The sequence below is a fragment of the Dryobates pubescens genome, chromosome 13 (genome assembly GCF_014839835.1).
Source record: "Dryobates pubescens isolate bDryPub1 chromosome 13, bDryPub1.pri, whole genome shotgun sequence".
NCBI classification, from domain to species: domain Eukaryota; kingdom Metazoa; phylum Chordata; class Aves; order Piciformes; family Picidae; genus Dryobates; species Dryobates pubescens.
In genome coordinates, this window is record NC_071624.1 from 28,375,951 (window position 1) to 28,381,964 (window position 6,014).

The 6,014-nt window shown below is 45.1% G+C and overlaps 2 non-coding genes across 2 annotated transcripts; both read left to right on the forward strand.

Moving 5' to 3' along the window:
* Positions 1-1,578: 1,578 nt before the first annotated feature.
* On the forward strand, positions 1,579-1,654 carry LOC128897770 (small nucleolar RNA SNORD49). Its single transcript, XR_008462587.1, has one exon. It is a non-coding gene; the product is annotated as a small nucleolar RNA SNORD49 (small nucleolar RNA).
* A 1,156-nt stretch (positions 1,655-2,810) lies between these two features.
* On the forward strand, positions 2,811-2,884 carry LOC128897723 (small nucleolar RNA SNORD65). The gene has a single exon (XR_008462542.1). It is a non-coding gene; the product is annotated as a small nucleolar RNA SNORD65 (small nucleolar RNA).
* Positions 2,885-6,014: the final 3,130 nt, after the last annotated feature.

The window sequence follows — 6,014 nt, forward strand, 5'->3', positions numbered from 1 at the left end:
TCAAGCGTCCCGGCGAGGCTGAGGGAAGCCCCAAAGCCCGGCCCCGCCACCCGGCCCGCGCTACAGGAAATGGACGTCTCGACCCACCCCCGCCTTGCCGGAACAAGGAGCGCTCCCCCCGCCCCACCGCGGGGTGGTACAGCCCAAACCTTTATAAGCGGTTGCGGCGCCGTGGCTTGCCCTTTCCGCCTGGGTGCCTGGCAGCGGGTAAGTGGGGCCCTGCAGGCCTCCTGTGGGGGCCGCGTGTGTGCTGTGGGGGAGTGGGCAGTGGGGAGGCGGAGGCCCAGCTTGTGGAGCGGGGTGCCCTGATCATTTAGCGGGCTGAGATGTGAGAGCCCATACACACGACCGGCAGTGGCGGTGTCCGCCGTGACTCTCTGTTCCCAGGGCCGCTCGGGCTGGGCCCGACCACTGGAAGGAGCGAAGTGGGGGTGCGAGGGAGAACGGCCCGAGTGAGGCGGGCGGGAGAGCGGGGTGGCCTGGGGAGCACGTGGCGCCTGACTCCCTTTGTCCCCACAGGCCGGACATGGCGGCGGGCAGCGGCGCTGAGCCCACTGGGCCGCCGAGACCTCGCGGGCGGGGCTGAAAGGGCTTCTCGGTGAGTTACAAGTGGCTCGGTGGGGTCGTGAGGCCTGGGAGCTTGTGTGCGTGTGAGGCAAGGCCCGGTATCGCTGCCGTTTGCCGCCTGAGCACCAGGTAGAGCGGCGATGGCTCTGCCGAGCTGGTGGAGCACGCAGTGAAGGGCTTGCGCTGGTGGAGCCTGCTCGAGTCGGTTACTGCTTCCTGATGAGCTTCCTGGCTGGCCCCCTGCTGCGCACAGCGTCGCATACTGTTGGGGCAGGGTCCTGCCAGGCACGGAGCTTGCTCAGGGCTCTGGAAGTAACGCATCCGTGTGCATGGCCTTCGTAGGTCTCATGTGGGGTTTTTATGGCGCTGTTTCGAGCAAACGGAGCACTTGCTCGGTTGTTTGTTGTGCCAGACCCTTTTTTTGCAGCGAACATTATACCTTAGAATTGGTGGTGTATGGAATTCCAATCGAAAAACTGCTATTGGGCAAGCTGCAAAGGGGAAATCTCTAAATTCTCTGACTAAAACCAACTTAGAGAGGATTGATGATTACTGAAAGCTGTCTGATACAAATACTTTGGTGATTCTTGCTATCAACACAAACAGGGGTGGAATTCCAAGTACAGTCTCAGTGCTGAGGTTACAGTTCTGGTGGGAGTTCTTGTTTGGTTTTGGGTTTTCCACCTTTATAATTCTCTAAAGTTACTACTGAAGAATATTCCATTAATGCTGCTTTTGCTTGTATTCCCACAGCAGAAAGATGCCTTGAAGCAGAGGGTGAGTTAAAGTTTGTTTTGTACTATGATGCACAAAGTTGCCAAGAAAGCTCCAGGCTTTACTGCCATGCACTTAAATACAGGGTAGTTAAAAATAACCTGTAGTGACTATATCTGATAACCATTAGGTTAACAGTGCTAATGGCTATTATAGACAAAGAGGAAAATGTGCAACTGTTGGTTCAAAAGGGGACAACTATTGTGTTTTAAGTGATCACTTACAAACTTGGTGGCTGTTGATGATGATAACCCCGAATAGGAAGTGCCGTCAGATGCGAGAACTGACGATAACCCTTCTTATTTGTCTGAAACACAGCTACATACATGCAGAGGTTAGAGTGCTAGCAGTTGTCTTCTAGAACTAATCAGGCAACTTTTATTTGTACCTGCTGTGAAAAGTAGCCTTGTCATACCTGACGTGGTTTCATGTCCGTGTGTTTCACTTCATCCAGATAAATGCGAGGCGATCGGCACTGAGAAGGTCGCCTTATGGAGATGGCCCTAACGTGAAGGTGAGTGAGGAATTTCAGAGTCATCTACAGCTTCATACTAGGTAGAATCTGGAGAATAAATGAGATCTGCAGGGTGCCAAAAACTTAGAGGTTTTGACTTAGAGAAAGACAAGAGACTCAGTAAGTTTATTGTATTATGCTTATATTTCAGCGCCGGACACAGGTAGAATCCCTTCAAAAGATCTGTGTGCCTTCAGAGGGTTTTGTGCAGGCTTATACACAAAAAATTGTCCATCCAGAATGACAATGGCATGTTAACTATTTCACAGAAAAACCCAGATGTTTTCTATCTATACAAAGGTTATCCATCTAAAAACAACAGAAGCATCTTGCAGAAATCCTGGTGTTTCTTACCTGTGCAACTGCTATCTGTCTAATCCTCTCCCCCTCCTGCATTTTAGCATTCCAGCTAACAATGGGGAGTTCCCTATCAACTCTGTCACTCTGTTAAACTCAGTAAGATTTTAAAAGAAATTCCTGCTCATCAGCTTATTTTGTAGTTTCAAACTTCACAGCCTAGAAAATAAGCTTTTTTATCTCCTCAAAACTTGAAAGCTCTGTGAGTCTTATTTCCTGGTGCTCTATATTTAGGTCTAGCTTGTACTAATTGTCTACCAACTGATGTTACAGGTCTTCTTGGGCCATCTGGAAGGCAGTGAGACAGCAAGAGCAGGAGATCTATCTGGGTGAGTTTAATATTTGGTGTGCTGCTAGTTCAGTGATGGTTTTTGGCTACAGGCTCAGAAACCTCACCTAATTGACTGTCATTGGCTGTGTTTCCAGTTGTGTATATTCCTAGCTCTGAAAGCATAATTAATGAAGTTCTAGGCAAAATGTGGACAGTAAATGCATAAGCAGCTGTTTTCCTACACTACAGTTTTGCTTACAGCACTGTGGAGCAAAAAGATAAAGGTTTTGCTTCTGCTAGTAATGTCTCCATTCAGCTAAAGATATCAAATGATGAAACTAACCAAAAATTGCTGGAATTACCGGCAGATTGACTGGTGGTGAGCAATGGTTTTTCTGATGATATCCCTTTCACTAACTAATGAGTTAATACTTAATTGTTGAACAGTTAACTTAACCTGTGCTGTTTTATTCCAGGTGTTTGTGCTGAAGGTGTCTGAGGAAGAAGGAACTGAGTGAAATGGGGGTGTGAACCTGGGGAGTAGTATATGTAATGACTGCAGTGGTTTTTGCCCTGAGATGTTAAGCACTGGTAACAGTTTCACTGTTTTCATTACCCATGCATTGAAACTCTCTCTCCAAAAAAACAACCACCAACTGGGTCTGTTTCTGTCACTTGACTGCCTTAAGGAATGACTCCCCTTTAATAAACATGCTGATAAAATAGATGTGTACACAGCAGTATAATTTCTGCAGATAATGTAACTGGGATTTAGTTGTGTAAGCATTCTGTGGCAATTTCCTTGCTTTAAACAGTTTAAACAAGTGATGCTAATACTGCTGCTGTAATTACTGGAGAGATTAGGCCTTAAATACCCCCAATTGCAAAAGCAAATGTAGTTATTTCTGTAGCTTGTTTCCAGGCTTGCTATGTCTTCTTGCTTTGGCCTTTAAAGTCTGCTATAGAGGTGGCAGAGAGCTCATGCAGCAGCAGCATTCTAGGCAGTGTTCTGCATCTCTTCTGTCAGTCTAATGTGTGGATCTGAAATCAAATGTGGAGCAAGGGAAAAGAGACTTGTACTCATCAGCATTCTTCACTGCTCTTAGTAAGAGTGAAAAAAAAACCTAGCTGCTTTTGTGATAGATTCCTTGTAAGATTGGCCAATAATGGAGGTTGATAAAGAAGTTAAAAGGTTGTGGGGGGATCTTCAGAAAAGCAGCATCCAAGGCTGAAACTCCCAATTGGATTTACTATGTCAGTCTAACTGGCAAGCTGTAACACTTCAGTGCCCTTTTTTCATACTTAGGTGCAGTGCAAGATTCTCATCAAACCTGAAGTGATTGAGCATGGCCACTGGTAGAAACAAGCTTAATGTTGCTGATTTTGTCCACTTGGTGTCACCAAGTGAAAGACTTTTTTCAGTAGGGTCTTAAGTCTGTGCCTCTTGAAAAAGGTAAACATCATTCAAACTAATTCCTGGTGGGTCCATGCCAACAAGAGTTGAGGTAATGTTAACTACAGCTCTGAGTTGAAGATAGCCTTGGTGTTGCTTTTGAGAATGACAAAGCTTCCCCACCCAGTTGGAAATGTTGCTGGAGGGGGTGTGGCTGGGAACATTTGGGACAGCCAACAAGCCAGTCAAAAATAGTTTGGGATGAGTAAAACTTCTACTGCAGTGATTTAGGTGAATAGTTCTTGGTTGCTGTTGCCACACAATAAAAAGCAGGGTACAGCTTTTCCCAGGGGTTCATGGTCCCTAGAACTGGTGTTGCTATGCAAGCTTCCTTTTTCTCCTGTCCCATCATGAAAATCAGTGGTGACAGTGGAACTTTAAATGCTATGTTCCATAAACAAAGAAAAACTGTTTTCCTGTGAGAATGCCAGAGCTCTGGAACAGGCTGTGCAGAGAGGCTGTGGAGTCTTCTCTGGACAGATTCAAAACCTGCCTGGGCACAATCCTGCCCTGCCTCTTCTGGGTGGCAGGGAAGGGATGGAGCAGATCTTCAGAGCCCATTCCAACCCCCAGTGTCCTGTGAGTTATGTTACTCCAGTCCTGGGTCAAATGTCAGGCTTTAGGGTCTACTCCAGCTGTGACTGCATTCCTATGTACTTCAGGTAAAGATCTGATTCTGTATGCTTGACTTGTACCTCCTGACTTGACCTGAAATACTGCTGTGGCTTGTTGCTGGCCATCTGGCATGACAGGGCCGTGTCCCTGACCCTCTTAAGAGCACTGACAAGGCATGGAAAGTGTGCAACTGATACATGCCTCTGTGCTTGGGATGAAAGTTGTCTGAAGGGAGGGATTTCACAGAAGCTTCTCATTGGAAAATCACAATTTTGCACTCTAACCATGGAAGAACAGGTTTAACACTTCTCAGATGTCAGAAAACAAAGGTGCCTGATAACTAGAAGGTGCAGTAAATCAATCTGGCTTTTTCCTAGGAACATAACTGTGATACCTACAGGGTTTAATCCATTCATTCAACCTGGGCAATGGAGTATGCAAAACTTGTTTGGAAGCAATTCATTTCTTTAAATGTATACTTGAGCAGGAAGCAGGTTGCTCCAATGCTGTTTTAATTAAAATGTTAAAGTAGAGCTCAGTGTTCTGTTCCAAGTGCTTAATGAAATGTGCTTATTTTTTGCCTGGTATTAAGAGCTTGTGCATTAAGATTGTGTTGGCAAAAGACCCTCCTGAGCTGATCTGCTATGCATTGGAAGTAAAAAATGGGTTTACAGGTTTCAGAAAGCACAAAGAAGCCACCTTTAAGATGAGATTCTGTACACCATTAATGATGGTGGGTGGTTAAGAGTAGCCACATGCCCTCACTAACAGAAACAGCTCAGCAAATTTCTCCTTGGCTGTTTAATGTGCTGTTTAATTTGCTCAAGATAGAACAAGCTGCAACAAACCTATCTAGTGTGTATCAGAATAGTCTCATCAAAATAGAGAAGAGCTGATCTGGGGATACTTAAATAAACAGGAAACAGTTCATCAGAGTAGGAAATAGTTTATCTGCCTTTATTGAGGTTACAAATTGGTGGTGTCTATTATAGTTAATTATTCATGAGTTTCATTTCAGTATTACTCATTTAAAAACAAAGTCCCTCAGGAGGGATCTCTTCTAACAGGCTGGTGAACAAATGGAAAAGCTACTCCTGGTGCCTTTTGGACAAAAGAAGTGTCCTAAACATATTACTGTGACCTGACATAGGATCATATATATACAATCCTAATATTTATCTTGCAGAGTTTGGGGAGAGGGAAAATAGAAACCATTCTGTTTTGATTGCATTTGGAATGTGGGAACTTTACAGTGGTGCAAAATTAAGCAACAGAAAAATTCCTGCTCTCAAAATACAATTGTTTGGGATTCTCTAAAGCTTTAAGAGAACAGTTGGCAGGAGTCCCTGACACTTCACAACAGCCAGGAACTAAGGATAAGTCTAAAATACATGAAAGGATTGGAGCAGAAAGGAAAAAAAAATAGGCAGTGAAGCTTAGAGTGGCTGTGTGCCAGTTTTTAG